Source organism: Sorex fumeus, unplaced genomic scaffold (genome assembly GCF_029834395.1).
Source record: "Sorex fumeus unplaced genomic scaffold, SorFum_2.1 ptg000003l, whole genome shotgun sequence".
Taxonomy (NCBI): Eukaryota; Metazoa; Chordata; class Mammalia; order Eulipotyphla; family Soricidae; genus Sorex; species Sorex fumeus.
Window position 1 is genome coordinate 44,805,888 of NW_026606060.1, and position 21,234 is coordinate 44,827,121.

Here is a 21,234-nt window from a genome sequence, read left to right on the forward strand (position 1 = left end):
TATAGTTTGGAATATTTAATCTAGGTTTAAGTGTGAATTATAATTACCAAAAATTGAATTATTTTAATTATGCTAATTTCTTTCCCCAAAGTTTTGTGTAATTTGGGTTATCTAAGAAATATTTGGATGCAGCAAAATTACAATGAAATTTAATACTAAAAGTAAGTTATTTGTGTAAGTGCACTGTTATACTTACATCTTTGCTACAAAAATGTTAAAATGCTGTTTTATTACCCAGGAAAACACAGATTGTTAAAATAGCTTATATCAAAATGGAAAAAAAGAATATTAATTACTGTGTGGAATATTTACATTCCATTTTCATATCAATAAAAATTTTAGCATATTTTTGTTACTTATATCTCATCAATGAAGTTAATCACAATGTTCCAAAAATAAGGTTCATGTATTAAAGTAATGACTATTTAATAGGACATTTTGAATGTCACCTTAAAACTTGTATTGTCTTTGAAAGCATTTATCCATACTTACTGGGGGACCAGAAAGATAGTATAGTGGATAGGGCATCTGCCTCACATATGGCTGACCTGGGTTTGATCCTTAGCATCCCATATGGTCTCCTAAGTAGTGCCAAGAAATTCCTGAATGCAGAACTCCTGAATAACACTGAGTGTGGCTAGAAATTATTTTAAAATTTCTTAATTCTCAGAATTTCTTTATTCTTGAAAGCTTGAAGAGTTTTGTTTCTTCATGACTAAAGGTAGTTGTCATTGTCGTATGTCATCTCAAAAAAGTTCATTAGCATAAAGGGTATGGGTGTATGTGTGTGTGTTGTATATGTGTGTTCACTAAAATCAACTCTAGACAATGAATTTAATTTAGACACCAATTGACCCAAATGTCTGGTTTTTAATGTCATGTTAGTTTACTTTCCATGTTTCTGGATCCACTAAATAAAACAATTTTCAAAAATGTCAGTTTGCAGAGCCTCAATAAAAGAAGAGACTCCCTCCTCATAATTCAGTTATCTGTGCTACCCAAGTTGTTTTAGGCACTATTTGTTTATTATTAGTGTATCAAAAGAAGATTTTAGATTTATGTTTTTTCATTTTGTTCCCATCTCTAAATGTGAAGATGGTCAGTGTCAAAATCTCTTCTATAATCTTTATTTGACATGTATTTATGATAATCTTAAACTGGGAAAAGAGGTCAGTAATATGAAATGTGAAAGGGAGTTATGGAAGTTTATCCCACATTCCAATGAATTGTCTTTAGGCAAATCATTTAACTTCAGTGTGCAAATTGGTTAATTTTGAGATAAATATAGTTATCTTCATGAGTTATTAGGGACTTATCACTTGTGCCCAAGGTTCAATGAATCTGCAAATGAACTGTAGAGATCTTGCCTTTGAACTCTAATTGGCATGAGAGGGGAAGCAGGTCAGACTGAGTTAAAGACTGTGAAACTTAATCCTTTGAAGAAATTTTGATTTAGTTTCAGTACTTATAAGTATTGCTAATATATTCTAAGATTGATCTGACTCTTGGCTTTCTTATATGCTAGTTTCTTCCCAAAAAGCTAGGTTGTAGGTAATTTCTCTGAGGGATATCTTCTGCTTCTTAGTTAAATGCATCCCTTTGCCTTCACAGTGTTTTATCACATGATAATTGATTGCAAACAGTAAGAGCACTCAAGGTACTCTTTAAATGAACTGTGGTTACCAATGAGTAAAAATCAAGGTCATTAATCTCATTTAAACTCTCAGTAACCAATATTGCAGAATACTAATTATTACCTGATGAAGGCCTTAATTTAAAGAATGAAACCTTCTGAGTAGGATTGATAACTAGCAGGCCTTGAGTGTTTGTATGCTGGAGTCATAGTTTTGATCCACATGGTCAGCTGAGCACTTTGGGGAGTAAACAGGGCCCTGAATCACTGAATACACTGGATAAAGCCAAAATATATAAAGTTTCTCATTTTTTAAAAATCATTCCAGACTTTTTTTAAAAATAAAATCACTTTATGGTCTGGTCAAAGTACCCTAAAATTTCACAAAGAACAGAATTTGTTTGAACTTTTCCCCCTAAAAATTGTAACATATGCTATCCTTTAATTAATGCAAATTTAAAGTGAATGGAACTTGAATTGGTAAGCAAAGACAGAGGAGAATGCAAGTTCGATTCATAGTCAGTGACCTTGGGGCACTTTTCTAATTCTTTTGAAGTTTAGTTTATTATTATGTAAAATGAATAATGTAGTATCCATATACATATTGATATGGTGCATAAACTACATAATGGTGTAAACACTTTAACCCAATACCTAGTGTCAATTTGACACTAAATAAAGAGCAGATATAATTACTATAAAAAGTACGGTAGTGCTACATCAAATGCCAATGGAGGCAATTAACTATTTTAATGTGGCATTTATTCTTAAATATTTATTCAGTAAAGTTATTCCTATTTCCACCATTAAACAAGCATTTTTGTTGCAGTTGTAGCTGTGTGTGTGTGAATATATGTATGCATATAACTTACATCAAAACAAAATTGAACACCTGGCTTCTAAATTGGTGGTACTGTAATCTTGTATCTTCCTTCTTTTTAAAATAATGTCTATACCTCTGTAAGTGGCACTGTATAGCCAAAAGCTAATCTCTACAACATTATCATTTATAATCTTCACATAACAAGATAAGGAAAATGACATCAAATTCATCTCTTTTTTTCTTTTTCTTTTTTCTTTTTTTTTTCTTTTTGGGTCACACCCGGTGTTTCTCAGGGGTTCCTCCTGGCTCTGCACTCAGGAGTTACTCCTGGCGGTGTTTTGGGAACCATATGGGATGCTGGTAATTGAATCTGGGTTGGTTGTATGCAAGGCAAATGCCCTACCCGCTGCGCTATTGCTCCAGCCCCTCATTCATCCTTATAAATGTGATATACAGAAATATTAGGTGACTTCTTAATGTCTCTTACTATAATGAGGGACAGGAAAGACATTAGTAGTCTTTCTTTAGTCTATTTGGAGAAAAGAAACTAATAACACAAGTTTTCCACATAATATTGACAAAAGATAATGTCCTAAATGAATGTTATGACATTCAAATATACATCTCAAGAATGAGTATATTATAAAATCCAGGACATTATTCTAGTTTTGACAGGTGGAGTTGAATTCATTTCTCCTCAATAAACAATTATTTAGAAATTGAGAGTCATTGTGTTCTTCACAACAGTGAGACATGATTCCTGTTGTTATAGGTCATATTAAGGGGAAACAGATCAGATAACTAGGATCTCTTGTAGGTTTGGAACAAAACCTCAATCTCTAAACATAGGCACGATCCTAAATATTTTTTATGAGATTGGAATTGGAACCAGATTTAAAAAAAATATATTATTTTGCTAACAGAGAAGGAAAATGACCCAAGTAAACCATTTCAATCATTAATATTTATTATATTGCGGTAAAGCATTTCATTGATTCAATAATTATCTTATAATACCTTGTGTTTTACGAGGTATTACAAAGGGTACCATAAGAGTATAAAAAGTTCAATGATTTTTAAATAACCATCCCATCATTTGATAGGCTATCATTATAGCAGTGATATAATTTGAAGTGAAAAATTATTTTTTTAAACCACGGGTGCTAAGTGATGCATTGGTCACTCGTGTATTTACTCAATAAGCATTTATTTCTCTTGACACTAGGTCTGGAAAATATATTAGTATTTATTACTAGAAAATTTAGGTGTGGATTATTTATTCTCCACTAAATAGATGCAGACCAAAGTATTCTTCAACTTTTTTAAATCTAAATGTAGTCCAAAATAGGTAAAGGTAAAGGTAAAGGCCCTCCCGTTGATCGTCGATTTGCTCGAGCGGGCCCAGTAACGTCTCCAATAAATTGGGTTAATTTTGATAAGGTGATATTGAGATTAACAATATTTTAAAACACTTCTTACCAGGTGGAATGCATACAAATGCTCTTATTTCAAGAAAGTGACATCAAAATAGTTCAAGTGGAAATACACATACCTAAAGCAGTTGCTGAATGCTAACTAAACTGCAGCAAAATGCTCTCTGAACAGTGTGGTGTCTAGATTCTAGTCATGTGTTTGTTCAGGAGATTCAGTCTGATGAGCATCTCCCTGGAGACCACAGTTAATTTAGGTACCTACAACATCTGTGTCATTTAAATAGGACCAGAATTCAAATCCCAAAACATATACATTGCAATTTCCTATTGAGTGTGGGTGAATAGGACAACATCCGTCTCTGGACTTTGATTCATGAACTACATGGACCTAATTGACACAGGGTCGTTGCCCTTTCAGATAGAACGCATGGTAAAGCTTTGGTATATTTGGACTTGCGCAGGGTTCTTACATCGAGAAATTCCAAATTAGATTTTTGTCATTAGCTTGTCAAGCTTGTCTTAAGCCCACTTAATGAGGCCTGGGGGTGGAATGTCTTTTATGTTCTGGGCCTTTATGGTTAGCCTCAGCTACTCTAAACTATAGCTGAAAAGTTAATGAAGTTACCACAGTGCTTGCTCGTTTGATGCTTTTGAAAACACACCTCTTATGTGTTTGGTTATTTAAATTCTGTTTTCTAGCTTTTAGGGTTTATGTTCTTGTGGCATTCAAGTGCTATGGAAATAAGACCAGATGGATATGACAACCAGCCATTCAGGAAATTATATACACATTGCATTTTAGAAAACCAGTGTGCATATGTCTATCTGGATGTGTTCATATGCCGGATCATCTTTGTGGCATCCAAATGGTTGGAATTTTTGGGAGGCAGTTACCTAGTAGAATGTCAGCTTGAAATTTTCATTTAGAGAAAAAGCTTGCTCTGAAGAGGATATGACTGTTTTGTTGACCAAGCCTGAGTATACAATTAGAGTTAAAGCCACTCTGCATTTCTCCATTTACCTTGCATTTTAGCTACAGATAGTTAATTATAAACTTGTGTAGAGCCTGTCATTTACCTGGAATGTAAACTCTATAAGCACAGAAAGTTTTTGTGCCTGATTAATAACATACAGTTTGGTACATGGTAAGCTCTGTGTGATCATGAATAAATTAGCTGTCCCTGAGAAAGTGAGATGATCTTTAATCCCGCCCCCCTTGTGTTAAAGTCAGCATAGCAAGGAGGACTTTAAAAGATATTTTGAGTCTCTTACACAAATATGTGAGTGTGAATAATCATTATAATGCCAAACAAATACTATTTACTCTGTGTCACATGCTCTTGTTAATATTCACAAAGATCTTTGGTGGAGGCACTATTAGTTTTCCTGTTTGGGGCATGGGAAATCCAAAGTACAAATACTACCATGTGACTGCTAAGACTCAAACCCAGAAGTCTGATCTTATGCATCTCATATGTTCTTAAAAACATGGCTTTCAGGATTTGAAAGTAAGTCATCTGTGGGATTTATCCATCTACCCTTTCAATAGCAAAACTATAACCATGATCTAATTATTCCATGCAACTTTAAAATATTCTTTTCATTTCAATCCAGTGATGTGCGGAAAATTATTATCATTTTTCTCTAAAAAGAAGAAAATTGTGACTTTTCTTTTCACTTTTTATTCATTGATTTACCTACTTATTGTTGTTCTTTTATGGAAAAAAAAAACAGAAAATAAGAGGATAGATGCTATCAATAAATTCTTCACATTTCTGTATTAATTAAAATGTGGCATTAACAAGCCCAAAGAATATTGTCAAGCTAAATGGAAAAATAGTTACTGGATTCTAACTTGGCTTACTTGAGTTTCACTTTTACTGAAATAAATGGTGATAGAAAAATCAAATTTACATTAGAAAAGAATGCAATTTTAGAGCTCTTTGCCAGAAATATGCCTGATCAAATGTGTTTCATTAAGCTAAAATTAAAGATTAGTTTTTCTACCTCAGTGCAGATTTGGCCACCCATGTAGTATATGATTTATTCTGAGAGCTGATAGAAAAAAAGTCAAAACAGAATTGTAACCATCCTACAAATTGGTTAAAATCACCTCTATACACATAGGTAATTGGAGATGGAATAGTGTGTAGGATGTAATAATTGATAATCCTGCAGAAGAAGGACCTCGTTTGCAGGAATGCACTTGTGTATTGGACGACATCATTCTACCATATTCAGGAGTACTTTATCTTTATAACAACTGGGAATGACACTAATTATCTGTTCATTTTCCTGAACCCTTGCCTATTCCTATCTACACAGAAGTGCTGTTTAACCATACTATTTCTATGAGTCCTCTTCTAGTCAGTCCAGATGCCCAAATCATTCTTTTTGCACCCTTTCAGAAGTAACTAGCTTTAGGAAATCCCATTCAAATACTAAATAGCTCTATTTTGCATTAACAGGCCACTACCAGTTCCTCTTTGATAATATATATTTTTATCTAAATATACATTCTTCAATATAACCTAATATGGTAGGATATACATCTCTACCTCTACTAATTGAATGTTGTATCTTGTGCAAATTATGTAGCAATACTAAGTTCATTATAACAAACCCTAGGAAATAGCAGCTATTACTAATAAATATTTTAAAAGGCATTGAAAAATGATAGGAGACATTTATATAAGGCCTTTAAGAGGTGCCCATAACTTCAGTCAAAGTCAGATAAATAAAACCAGATGGTTATATTGTCATATATTTTATCATCATACTGTCTGCAGGCAGCTTCCTTCCATATATATATGTGTATATATATAGGAATCACTTAGTCCTCATTTAACTATCATCACTGCCACTACAATGATAGCCATATTTAAAACCTAAAAACCACTAATAATATTTATTGACTAATTTGCCATTCAAAGTCACCTTCCTTAGATTTTCTTGTTTCCATCCCCGTCATTGTTGACATTCATATGCAGAGGAAACAAATCATGCTTCTAATGTGGGGCAGATATAAGATTCAGAAGTTGTATATCATAGTGCTAAATGGGAGATTTTGGTAATTATTAGTACTGAAGAGAATTATTTTTTTCTGTTTGGGTCACACCCGGCAGTGTTCAGGTGTTACTCCTGGCTCTGCACTCAGAAATTACTCCTGGCAGTGTTTGGGGGACCATCTGGGATGCTATGGTATCCTGGGGATCTAACCCTGGTTGGCCACGTGCAAGGCAAATGCCCTACCTGCTGTCCTATATCTCCAGTCCCCTCAGGAGAATTTTTTTAAAATTAATTTATTTTTCGTAATGGATCCCCATGAGGTGCAGTTACAGACTTACAAACTTTAGTGGTAATGTTTCAGTCATACAATGCTCACTATCCATCCCTCCACCAGTGCCCATTCTCCACCACCAATGATCCCAGTGGGCTTCCCCCCACCCCACTTCATCCCACCCACCCTGCCCCGCTGAGGCCATACCCTTTTGCTCTCTCTCTCATTTGGGGTGTTGTGGTTTGCAATAGAACTATTGAGTGGTCGTTGTTTTTGGTCTATAGTCTATTTTCAGAACGCATCTCCCATCCTGAATGGACCCTCCAAGCATCCTTTACTTAGTGGTCCCTTATCTATCTGAGCTGCCTTTTCCCCCAGCATGTGAGGCTGGCTTACAAACCATGGAGCAATCCTCCTGGTGCTTATCTCTACTATTCTAGGGTGTAAGTCTCCCTTTCTGCTACTTTATATTCCAGAAATGAGTGCAATCTTTCTATGTCTGTCCCTGTCTTTCTAACTCATTTCACTTAACATGATACTTTCCATGTTGATCCATTTATACGCAAATTTCATGACTTCTTTTCTAACAGATGTATAGTATTCCATTGTGTAGATCTACCAAAGTTTCTTTAACCAGTCATTTGTTTTCTGGCACTCAGGGTTTTTTTTTTCCAGATTCTAGCTATTGTAAACAGTGCTACAATGAACATACAAGTGTAGATGTCATTTTGACTATTCTTTTTTTGCTTCTCTGGGATATATTTCCAGGAGTGGTATTACTAGGTCAAATGGAAGCTTAATTTCTAATTTTTTGAGAACCTTCCATACTATTTCCTGAAGAGAATTTTTAATAACACCTATAGGCCTAGTTCAACTGCAGAAAACAAAATTTAGGAAAAGTGATTTTTCAAAATTAAGAGTTACTAAAACTGACTCAAGAAATATCCTTGCCTATGTATCTTCCCCTATAAACTCCAGTTATTTGCTTAGAAAGGATTTTTTGTCATTGACTTTTATCCTTCTCCTAGCTCTTCTCAAAAGCAGAAAGCAGGTAACCAGAATATAGAACAAGGAACATTTTTCTTTTTATCAGGATTGTAATATGTCAAGGCCAGAAATATAACAGATCATAAAAAATGTTTTATGACTTATTTATAAAAGCAATTAGTTTTATATCATAAATGAAGGAAGATAAAAAAGTTTCCTATATTTCTCCTTCCACACATATCTTTAGCCTCCATAGTTATTAACATCACTGACCAAAACGAAACATTTTACCAACTATGAACCTACATTCACGTATCCTACTCATCAAAAATCTGTTATTTACCTGAAGATTTCTTCATGGCATTATACATCCCATGGGTGCAGATAAGTGGATACACATATATTTATCATCATCATACCGTACAGAGTGATTTTATTACCCTAAAAATTCTATGTGCTCTGCACACTTATCTTTCCATAAAATCTTGTCATCCCACTCCAGCAAATATTAATCCGTGTGTGTGTGTGTGTGTGTGTGTGTGTGTGTGCGTGTGTGTGTAGTTTTGTCTTTCCTGGACCCTGATACAATTGGAATAAAACAATATGAAAGCTCTCCAGATTTTCTTTTACTTTGAAAATTTGCATTTAAATTTCGTCTATGTCTTATTTAAGCTTGATAGTACTGTAGCACTGTCCTCCCATTGTTCTTCAATTTTCTCGAGCAGGCGCCAGTAACGTCTCCATTGTGAGACTTGTTGTTTCTGTTTTTGGCATATCAAATACGCCACAGGGAGCTTGCCAGGCTCTGCTTAAGCTTGATAGACTTTTAAAAAATTAAACAATATCCCAAGTGTACCTCAGTTTATTTACCTACTGAAGGACTTCTTGGTTGCTCCGTATAGCATTTGGTGAAGAAAAAACTCAAAGGATGTGTAAGTTCTCTTTGGGAACATTGCACTGTTACTTGTGACTCCACATAAATATGTATATAGCAGCTTAATAGCTGAAAAGGAGATGGATGAGGGCAGAATGTTTACAGATTGTTTGTGTCATTGGGTGGGAAGAGAAATTGGAATATGCTCCTTTCTTATTTTAGTGATAGTTCACTAGGTGACATAACATTCCAGATAACAGGAAAGATTTATCTATGGGTGCAATGCTGAGTGCTTAGTCATTGCAAGCAAAGTGCAAAATGGAGAAAGAAAGAGGCTCAAGTAAGTTTATTGGACAAGATGTGCCTTGATATTATCAGCTATTATTATTTTTTCCATGAAATTTCCAAATTGAGCTGCCACCTTCATCCTGAAGGGTTTGTCTCTGAGGTAAATGAGTTTAACTATTTTTATTGATTTATGGTGCTACTCATTGAGAGTATTTGAAAAATACGGTAGGGCGTTTGCCTTGCACGCAGCCAACATGGCCGACCCGAGTTCGATTCCTCCGCCCCTCTCGGAGAGCCCGGCAAGCTACTGAGAGTATCTTGCCTGTGCAAGCTCCCCGTGACGTATTCGATATGCCAGACACAGTAACAACAAAATCTCCAATGGAGACGTTACTGGGCCCGCTCGAGCAAATCGATGATCAATGGGAGGGCCTTTACTTTTACTTTTACTTTATTTTTTTTTTACTTTTTCTGTCTTCTTTGCCCTGGCAGCAGCTCTCCTGCCACAGTCTCTCATCCCCTGAAAATATCTACCTTTATTAATTTTTTTTCCATCTCCTCCTTGGTTAGGAGCATATTCTCCCCCCGACCCCCACCCTTACACACACACCATTATCTCTGCTCCCCCTCCCCCCCAGCTACTGAATAGATCACTGTCTACTCCAGTGCTGAAAGACCAGAAACACTAACAGAGGAGAGCCTCCACAGGTTGGCAGTCCCATCTTGCCAAATCTCACTTGACCCCAGCTGCAGCTTCCAAACTAATGTCTTTTGTAGAGACATCGACACAGCAGAAAGTTCACTGAGGCTGGGGCTCTGGCGTTGGAATTATAAATTTGATGGGAAGCCTCATCATTGATTAGTCCAGGAAACTTTCTCTGACACAGCAGTTCTTTGATTTTGCCACTGTGGCCTTTCCCTCTCCGTGGTCATAGGACTCCTCTGCCTGATGGTGGCCTTTCTCATTCTCTTCACCATGTGAAGAAGAACTATTCACCTCTTGTAGCTACTTTTCTGTGCCTCTTTGCTCTGGAGTTCGTCTTCTTGAATTTTCCTGGATGCCTGGGAAAAATGGTTGACTCAGGGTTTGACAAAAAGAAGACAAAGAAATACTGGATTAATAAGATTTAAAAAGGTAGAGATGAGTTTAATTCTTCATTTACATTTGGTTAATCAGAAACATTTGGCTAGTTTTGGGTCACTGAAGAAAAGAAAACTACACACACACACACACACACACACACACATGAAGTGAAGACAAAGTTCAGGAGAGATGATTTGAAAATATCAACAAAACAGAAAAAAATGTGTTTAGAATTTGTAGAGTGAAAACTTTGCCCATTCCTGGATGTTCACCCTGAATGGTTTTAAAGCCTGAAAAAAGATGATAGAACAAATACATCTGCACACCATTAGCATTAAAACATGGCCCAGTAAGAAGTCAAAATGTCCTTAAGGGAAAAAAATGGTTGAGCAACAATTCCTTTTTGGATTGCACCAGAGAACATGTTTTACTTACCATCTGACTGGTAAAGCGTTGAGAATACCTTTTGTATACATATGTATTCATTTGCTTTGTAAAATAGGCCCATTCCCTTCATGGCTGGAGGAGCAGTTTCTCAGAAGGCAATCTCAATATCTGCAAATCCCCGAAGCCAAAGAAACACTAAGTTTAGGTTTATCTACTGGGGTGTATCTTTCAAAACATTTTCCTTTTACAGCTGGCCTGAAAGGACAAACTGTACCACCATTAGGACTGATAGGATGAAAATATGATGGTTTCAAGAGTATTCAGCAAGAATATTCTGCAAATTATATCTGTTTCCAGGTCTATCATCAAGGAGATAAGTTTAAACAGGAGCCATGGACATAGGACCTTGACTTGTTTTTCAGCCAAACAACCAGGAATTTCTTAAGTACGTTTAGCACAGATTCATCTAGGTAGCATATTGTCACAAAACATAGATATGTAAATTTTTATATCAGTTTCTTGTCTGCAAACTTTATTACTAGTATAAGTGTATGAGCAGCAGTATAAATATTCGAGAAATTGATGAGCATTTTCTTTGTTGCTAGAAATGTAACTGGTAAAAAAAAAGACCATTATTAAAGTATAGTTTGTCCTGTGCTCCATAGAAAATAAGGGAGAAATCAAGTTTACTTCCATATCCTTATATAATTTGATTTTTTTAATTGATATTGCGCTGGAGCGATAGCACAGCTGTAGGGCATTTGCCTTGCACGCAGCCAACATGGCCGACCCGAGTTCGATTCCTCCGCCTCTCTCGGAGAGCCCGGCAAGCTACCGAGAGTATCTCGCCCGCACGGCAGAGCCTGGCAAGCCACCCGTGATGTATTCGATATGCCAAACACAGTAACAACAAAATCTCCAATGGAGATGTTACTGGGCCCGCTCGAGTAAATCGATGAACAACGGGAGGGCCTTTATCCTTTTATTGATATTGTGGTATCTCAGATTATACCCAGCAGTGCTGAAGGTCTTGTCTGACAATGTGGGGTCATGCCAGGTATTAAACTTCACACATGCAGCACACACTCTCTCTACCACTGAGTCATACCCTGGACCCTAGAATTATAATGAGTATTTTCTTTCTCCTTTTACATTAAAAGACCAAAATATGCAAGATTTATCAAATAATTAGCCTTAATCAAAAGCTTAAAGTTGAAAATAAGTTAAAGAAATCAAGTTATATATTATTGGCAATAATTAAACACAAATAACATTGTTAATGTTCTAGCTGTTGTATTGGCTATAAGGAAAGTGAGTACTGGAAAAAACTAAGATAAATGGTATCCAGACATAGTAGCATTTACTGCATTTTGTCAGTCTAACATTGGGCTTGTCCAGGGGGGTTACCTGATAATTAAGGAAATTGTCAGACAATTTAAAGTATGATGGGAAAACCCTTCTATAAAATAGTTGTGGGCTTCCTTAGTCACTGCAAAGTTTGATTGAAATCCCTTCTCTTGGCTTTATGAAATGAAATATTTCTGTGGGATCTCTGTTTACTCAACATTATTCTATTGGTGAAATTTGTATTGTCATCTTCATGAGACCCAGGCTGTCATGGATCCAGAAAAAATAAACATATTTTGTGGCATGTTTCCTTAATAAATTCCTCTGGTCCATACACTTATCTAGACAAACAAGAAATGGGAAAGCAGGATTAATTACTAAATTTCATAATCCAATAATTCCAGTTTTCACTAAGCCCATTGAGGAAAGATGAATTAAACTAGCTTTTTATTGAGCACTACTATATTCCAGGCTATTTTAGATATATAACTTTTATCTCATAACAACCCAGAAAAGTAGCCAATGCTCTGACTGTTGTTTAGAAAACTGAAATTGTGTTTAATGAACTTTTATAGGGTTACCAATATCGTATCATTTTCCATTTCTACTACTGTTACCACCTATGTTACGGCCACCACCACCACTACTATTACTATTCCTACTCATACATCCTCTGCTATTAGTGCTCAGAGGTCCAGGGTCCACTGCTGGAGAATTTTAATCAACCAGGCCAGTGATTCAATGTGAAGACTTGAACATGCAGCACTGCTTGGGCTTTGTGGTGCTAGGAGCCACGAGGGGCTACATGGTGTTGCTCAGGGTCCTCTAAGGCTGCACTCAGCAATGCTCAGGGTGTGTGTGTAGAGAGGAGCTTATGGTGTCAGAGATCAAACCAAGATTATACTGCATGCATTTATGTGCCCTAGCCCTTATACTATCTGCCTGACTCTGAGATCATATTTTTATTATTGGGTTGATTTTTTTATTTTTTGAGTTTGGGCTCTCAACTGGCAATACTCAGAGGCCACTCCTTGCTCCGCACTTAGGAATAATTCCTGAAGGTGCTCAGGCAACCATATGGGATGCTGGGAATTAAACCTGTGTTTAATTTGCAATATAACCCTAACCACTATATTCCCTTTCCAGTCCCTGAGATCAGATATTTAAATTAGAGTTGATTCCAAAGACTATGTCCTTCCTATCATGCCACACCATGCTGGTGAATGGCCTTAAGAGGTTGGAATAATTTGAAATACAGAATGAGTCAGTGGTGCTCAGGGTCCATAATTATCAAACAATAATGCTGTCTTGCTTCTTATCTGAGGCTCCTTGGTCCTTTTTGTAGATGAATAACCAAGATCAAATTTACTTATACAATCTAGGAAAAGATGAAAAGGTAACTGAATAGGGAGAAAATAAGAAAACATTAAGTATATCTACTTGGTAAGGATTCTAAAAGAAAGCCAAAGAAAATATCTGTTTTCCTGTTTGTTTTCTGCTTAAAAGAAAAAGGGAATAACAGAATGAAAAAACAAAAGAATATTGGTAGAGTAACAACAAGCAAGAGAATGGTTTGGGAGTTAAGTCTCCATTTCTCTGGTCACTCTATCCTTTACTGAATGCGAATACTTTGGCTTTCAGGCTGGGCTTGTCATGCAAGAAGTGTACGCTAATTTCATATTTTCTAATAACTTTCTTTTGGGGATAAGCGTTTTGGTTTTCTACTGTTGATTATTTCAAAGGCATCTATATGCTAATATGTTTATGCTAATTATTTTCATGTTTCCCCCTTAGGTTATACTTTATGTCACCCACCAGGGAGGATCATCTCTCATGAAAACTTTCAAATTTGATTTTGGAAATTATTCAGAAAAAATTAAACCTTGCTCTCTTCCAACATAGGGATGAATATGCTCTGGAGATTCCCATAATTCAAAGAAAATGGAATGGGATAATATTCAGGTTGTCATGCTATCAAACTCCTCTTGAAAAGGATGGCCAGGTACACAGAGCATTTATCATTGTGACATTGAAAAGTTGAAAAAATAATTAAAATAAAAACCTAATCAGAGTCTTAGAAATCACTAAATGATCATGTTTGATCCACAGAGGACAGAAGGAATGCTCTTGCAATCTCTACATAGTCAGAAGTGTGCTAATTGCCTCTATGGCTATAATCACCACATTTTGATTGTGTGTCATTTTTCCTTAACATAATTTTTAAACAAAAAAGTCAATGTATTTTTAAACTGTTTTATGAGAAAGGATTGTTTTCATAATGGTCACAATTGGTTTTGAAAAATGGTTGTCATTTTTAAAAAATAGTAGTAATTATTCAATTAACCTGTCTTAACTATTTATTCAGACATCTCCTCTTGATAATAGCTAAGGCTAAAGAACCAATAGCTCAACATGAGATATTAAAAATGAGATTATACTGTAGAGTGTTTGGCAACTCTTTGGGGTTTGTGAATTGAGCACCTTTGCTCTCAAGTACTTCAGGATTGTATTATTGTCTTTCCTGCTCTGTGTTTAAGAAAAGCAAGGGATCAGATATTCTGAGGTTCCACATTCAGATTTAGGATCATTTTGCATGCCAATAGCATCTTTATTCTTCTCTCCACCTTTCCCAGCAGTATCTAATTTAGTTTCTAATTTTTTAGATGCTTTACCTTTTAAACTTGAACTGTGACTTCATTCTGTCAATAATGCTGCTCAGAGGCTATTCTGTCTGCTTTTGGCTCCCTTTACTGCCCTCTCTAGTAGCCACACACTTTTCTCTGGGAGAAAGCGTTCTTTTTCACTGGAAGACGATGCCTCCTAATAGGAGGTCTGGCAAGTAAAGTAGACACGCGCCCTTCTAGACAGGAAGCTGAGTGAGCCTGATATGACAGGCAAAGACAAGTGCCTAGACCATATGTGCTGTGATTGCCAACCAATATTTCAATACTTATGGCCCTAAGCTTTCTGGATATACGTTTGGTAAAATGCTTAAAAAAATATTGTTCATTGAAGGTAAAATAACATTTCATTGAAACTTGCCTATGTTTTGTACATTCTATTGAACAACAATGACAAACCCCAAAACCCTGCAGCAGTATTCATGTACTAAACTTCTCCAAATCATCATTATTTTCTTTTCATTTTACCTATTTGCATTTAATAATAACAAGAGAGATACATGATTTTCCTTTTAAGGTTGTGTTGGGAGGATTCATTGAACCAACACATTCCTTCTTAATGCTGCTTCAGTTAAGAAACTGTTCCATCTTGCTCTCCTCTGAACATAATTCAAATAGAAAAGCAATTTGTATGCAATTAAGCTACAAAATTTAGTAGGTGTAGAGAAACTGCAATCCCACTAAGGAAGCCACTGTGTGAGTATTATTTTCTTCACAGACTAGATACCACAATAATTGGAAAGATAATCTATCAACTACCTTTTATCCATAACTCTAGTTGGTAGCTACAGTTTGTGAGGTTTTTTTTTTAACATGTTTATCGGGCATGACATTTGTTCAACACAACCCCAGAAACGTTTTTGAGCAGAGAAGTGTACAGTCCCTGGTCCTATAATGCTCATGGAGCATGGTTAATTACGCACAAGGCTTTGGAATAGGGGGATTAGAATCAGGTAAGCTGAATCTAAGTCCCATACCAATATTTAATAGTATTGTTCTTAAAACTTGTGTGACTTTCTTGACTTCTCTGAGCTTTGTTCTCATCATGAGTAAGGTGATGCGTAGGTTTGGATCACATTTCCTGGGAGATGGCTGTGAGAATTAAATGAAATAATGTATTTACTTGATGTCTGCACACAGAAAAAAGCTTAACTGCTTCCATCATTGTTATTTCACTAGTAATAATACTTTCAGGAATACTATTTACCATTATTAATGATGCTAATGGTTGTGTGAAAAATTCAGACCTTTTCTTCTGGAGAACTTAGGTAACAGAGACTTGAAGATGAACATATCATAGATACTTTGCCAGTAAGAGAACACCTATTAAATAAACATATGTAAAGCTTGAGCTTTGAGTGTGATTTCCTAAGGCTTCTAATACCACTTCGAATAAAATAGAAGGTTTCTATTAAAATCTTGATTTGCGACTAAATGAGGTGAAAGCAATTCTTAAATGCATCAAATAGTATTGCTTTTGTCTAAATCATGTCAAATATTTAGAAAAATATATAATTTGATTAGAATTTGAGAGTTATGTGGAATGCCCTGCCAAAGAGACAAGGTGGGGCGGGGTGGGGGGATGGGGTGGGATGTGGGAGAGCTACTGGGATCATTGATGGTGGAGAATGAGCACTGGTGGATGGATGGGTACTCAATCATTGTATAACTGAAACCTAAGCATGAAAGTTCGTAAGTCTACAACTGAATCTCATGGTGTTTCACTAATAAAAAAAAAGAATTTGGAGAGTTGTGTGCCCCTAGAAAAGCACTGAGATAATGTAGTTAACGAACTGGCTATTTTTCTTGTCTTTTGGACACTGATATTAGGAAAAGCCAGTTTGTGATTTCTTCCTAGAATACAGATTGTGGTTGCCATACTGATTAGAAGGTACACTTGGATCTACCTAAATCCTGTGAGGGGTGGAATGGATCCAAATGAAAGCATTTGATAAGAAAAGCCTTCTTACTAGTTGAAAGGTCCTAGAGACCTACAGCTCTCTTCACAGAGTCAAAACATAAAATGAAAGCACCCGGTGTCTAGGCCATTAAAAAGTTTCAGCCTTGCTACTAAAAAAGCCAAGAATAAATAAGCTTGTGTTTGCCTCCAAAGCACATGGCTCCTCACAGACATGAAAGTCAGAAGTTAATTAAACCTTTGAAGGGCTAGAATAGATTGTGCCATTCTGTATTGAAAAGTCAGGACTTTGACTTCTAATTGCATGCCTCCAAAAGACCATGCAATATATTTGCTAACAAAGGTCCTTATTGCCTACAAATCATATTTACTGTAAAGAGAAATGTTTTTCCTTGGTATCTGGAATGGCTCCAATCACAATGAAACTTTATTAAAAGCAGTATTTGCATTAAAACTATCAATACAATAAATACTTTTTAAAATTATTTTTCCTTTCCTAGGGATTTTCCTTTATAAGGAAACTCTCCATCAAAAGAAATGCTGACAAAATATGAATATCTTTACCACCATGGTGTATTCTATGATGTTTGATTTTGAATATTCATTCTTGGATTAAAGAGCAGCATTGTTTACCTTTCACAATGTATAGTTATAGCGGAGATGAAATAAGCAGCAATTAAAAGAAACTGATCTTATTAGAATTATAGCTTCCTTGATTTTGTTTTCTTTCTGTCATTCTTCAATGAAGTTCATGTAAATGCTCTTCAAATGAGCAATATTTGGAATTGTTCACAGTCACAAGTGAGAGAACAAAATAGAACAGCTTTTCATTTATAACACTGCCTTTCTCTTATCTATTGGTCTTCCCTCCCAGACTGTCTGTCTGTCTCTGGAAAGCAAAGTCAATAAAAATGATTAGAGCAGGCATCTCACAAATGTACACCCTTAAACCATGAAGCAGTAATGCTGTGCAGGAAATATTTTTCTGACCTTTTCAAATTGCATCCAACTGTCTCGGGAATTTCTCAGTGACTAGAGGTAATAAGGTTCAATCCGTTTTACTGGCTGGCTTCAAATTTAGTTCCTCTGAATCTCTAACTTATCTATTGTTTGTATCTTGGCTCTGGTCCCTATTTAGCACAGAAATCCATGGATCTAATCTTTTTCTGCACACACACACACACACACACACACATACACACACAGGACTCAAAAAACATGACAACTCCTCCACTTATTGCAATTCAAAAGCAAATTTTTAACATGGAAGATTAGTGGACTTGTTTTCATTGGAGAAGTCCTAGTTGAATTTAATTAGCTCTTAGATTTCATCTAGCTCTTAAATTTCCACTTTTACCCATATAATCTATGCCTTATTAATCTTCATTACATAAAACTTTTCAGCTTAAGTTTGTCACAGAGAGTCTATAGAATACTAAAGAGGCAAAAAAAAGTAATATGAATTTCTTTTGTGTTGAAATAATTCTGATTTTTCTTCTGTGAGTCCAAATGCACTGGACACACTCTCCCAGTGAGGAGAGGAGTCATCCAAGTGTGATGTGCTAAAAGACAGCTGGCGGCCCTTTCGTTGCTGTGCTCCTTGAAGGAGAACCAAAAACAGAAGCTCAGGACACATTTCTTGACCTCAGGAAAGTGTTGAATGTCAGGAAGCCTTGACAAGGCGTTAAAAAGCTTGTTTTTACTTTTCATATTTAGAGCATGTCCACACTGAATGTGATTCTGGGGAGATAGCCTTGTGTTCTTGTTTGTAAGACATACCAAATTCAGCACATTCTCTGCCTTTGAATTTTATCACCTTTGTTCTCCCTTCCACAGAGGTGATTAGAATCTTGGCTGCAAGTTCCTGGGGTCAGTGGAGCTTGGAAGACTCTTTTTGCAGTCCCTCTGTTCATGGGCAAACAGCCATCAGAAGGAGGAAATCTTTTTGAAGTTGCCCTTATAAAAGTCTGCCCTTGTTTGTAAAATAAAAAATGAGTTAGATCACCATAAGAAATTTGACTTTATGAAATACGATTATTTTATGGGGCTGGAGAGATAGAACAGCAGGTAAGGCATTTGCTTTGCATGTGACTGATGCAGGTTTGATTCTTGGTACCGCATATGGTCTCCTATGCTTTTCCAGGATTGAGTCCTGAACACAGAGCAGGAGTATGCCCTATGTGCTGCTTGGGTGTGGCCCCCCAAAGAGATCATTTTAAATAACTCTATAAATAAGATATGTTTGGGGTAAGGAGGTGAAAGGCAAATATTTTAAATTCACAGCTACATATGTATTGTTAAAATAGATCGATTGTGCATATGTTAGAATTCATTTTCATAAATAAGATCTCTTCTACTGAAAAGTAATGGTTTGGGTCAAAGTTAAAAGGAAACATTGAACCAGAGTTAGCTCAGCAATAGAACAATTGGTGTGCACAGGCCAGATGTCCTAGACTTGATCCTTGACACCACAAAGGGGACAAAGGTGGGGATGAAACAAGAGAAAATATGATTGTTCTTTGAAACTTTACTTTGTATTTGAAATTGGGCGATGGGAGCCAACAGTTCCCAGGACTTATTCCTGGCTTTGTGTTCACAAATTACTCCTGGTAGGAGTTTGTAGACCATATGGGTGGGGATCGAACGCAGGTCAACTGTGTGCAAGACAAATGCCTTACTGGTATATATGTATACTGTTTCCTAGGCCCTTATATTTGAAAGGTTTCCATATTGACAATAAAGCCACAATCCTGATATCATCTCCTTAATCCCTGCTAATTTGTTATCTTGTTTAGTAGTGATGAAGTATTTTGACAGTCTTAGAAAATCAGCTTTACGATATCTGCAATGCTATGTAGTGTTTTTAACAATCAGGAAACACTTTCAGGTGAGGTAACCAGGGCAGGTTTCTTTCATGGACTTGCAGTACACTTGATAAATTAATAAGTGCAAGTGTATGTTTATCCGAAGACATGTGTATAGCTAGGGAGGCATGGATATTTTAATTCGAATCTGGAAATAGAATGAGACAACTCCCTAGGCAAATAGATTTGCATCCACCTGAGGATGCCAACTCTTTGGGAACTGGAAACTTGGCTATTCCTAGGAACCCTTTCAGAACATGGAGTAGTTTACCAACTGCACTAGTTACTATGTACTTAGTGCCCACTCTTGCCTATTTCCTAGATATGTCATCTTCCCTATCTCTAAGGACCTGTAGATAAAATTACAATGTTTAGTTCTTTCCCCATTGCAAGTGTAAAGTGATTTGAGTCTGGAGGAATAAAGGAATGAGGCAGAGCCATAGTTCATTTATAATGGGTTATTTTGATTTGATGGTTATTCTTAGAGCCGGGAGGCTGGTTGGGGATCTCATCAGGGATGGCTGGGTAGAGAGGCACAAAGGGGAGAAAAAACCTAGTTAGTGTTGCTATGATTATTGAAAGTAGTTCCTTATTGGGTAACTGTTATTTATGGGGATGTATCCTAGAGAACTCATGGAAAACACTTGATCTTTACTGGGCCCTGTAAAATAGGCTCAACTGTCCTCACTGGCCAGGCAGCAGTGAGGCTGCCAGGGGTTATTACTGGGTGTCTGAGTGGCAGGGGTATTGAGGAGAATTAGTTTTATGTGGCAAGGAAGAAAATAACTCATTTGTTGTTCTGAAGGTTTTTGCAATGGTCCCCACTTCTTTCTCCATATCCTTCTTTCCTTTTTTCTTTTCTTTTTATTTTGCTTCTCTTTGTCCTTTTTGTTTTCTCTGAGAAAGAATAATGAGGCCAAACAGTTAAAGCTCTGTCTTCCTGCGTCTTCTTGAGTGGAACAATGATTCTTTTTCCCTCATAATAGAGTTTCTTTCAGTAGAGTTCCTTATTTAGTTATTTTGAAAGTAATAATGGCCAAGAGTTCTGGCTGGTCATAAGGTCATTTTTATTCCGTTAAAATAATAACACAGGCGAGAGAAGATGGTGATTATATGCTGCCCTCACAAGCTCACATTCATCTCTGTCTAATCTATCTTTTGTCTGTGTTACAGAATTACCAGGGTCAAAGATCGGATTTAAGTAAGCAAATGTTCAAGGTAATTCTGTAAATCAGAAGTAAATCAGAAAAGCTGATTGCTATAAAAATGGCATTTTAAAATCTTTAGCACTGTAGCTCTGTCCTCCCGTTGTTCACCGATTTGTTCGAGTGGTCCCAGTAACGTCTCCATCGTGAGACTTATTGTTACTGGGTTTGGCACATCAAATATGTCACAGGTAGCTTGCCAGACTGCCCTTCAGGTGAGATACTCTCGATAGCTTGCTGGGCTCTCTGAGAGGGGCGGAGTAATCGAACTTGGGTTGGCCGCGTGGGCCGCGTGCAAGGCAAGCCTTACTTGCTGTGCTATCACTCCAACCCCTTAAAATCTGTATATGTAGGAAATTAAGTTTCTCTTTAAATACACAACTAAAGTATTTTTCCTCTCATTTGTTTCACACATCAGTATTACAAAAAT

At 36.4% G+C, this 21,234-nt stretch overlaps 1 long non-coding RNA gene across 2 annotated transcripts in view; it reads left to right on the plus strand.

The window, feature by feature from the left end:
* LOC130026502 (uncharacterized) overlaps positions 1-18,758 on the plus strand; it is a 60,781-nt gene extending 42,023 nt beyond the window's left edge. The window contains exons 3-4 of one of the 2 annotated variants that reach the window (XR_008792880.1): positions 13,931-14,138; positions 18,572-18,758. This is a non-coding gene — a long non-coding RNA (uncharacterized LOC130026502). Of the gene's footprint in view, positions 1-4,588; positions 4,667-13,930; positions 14,139-18,571 lie in introns of those variants that run through there. The other variant, XR_008792881.1, reaches the window with a different exon arrangement.
* Positions 18,759-21,234: the final 2,476 nt, after the last annotated feature.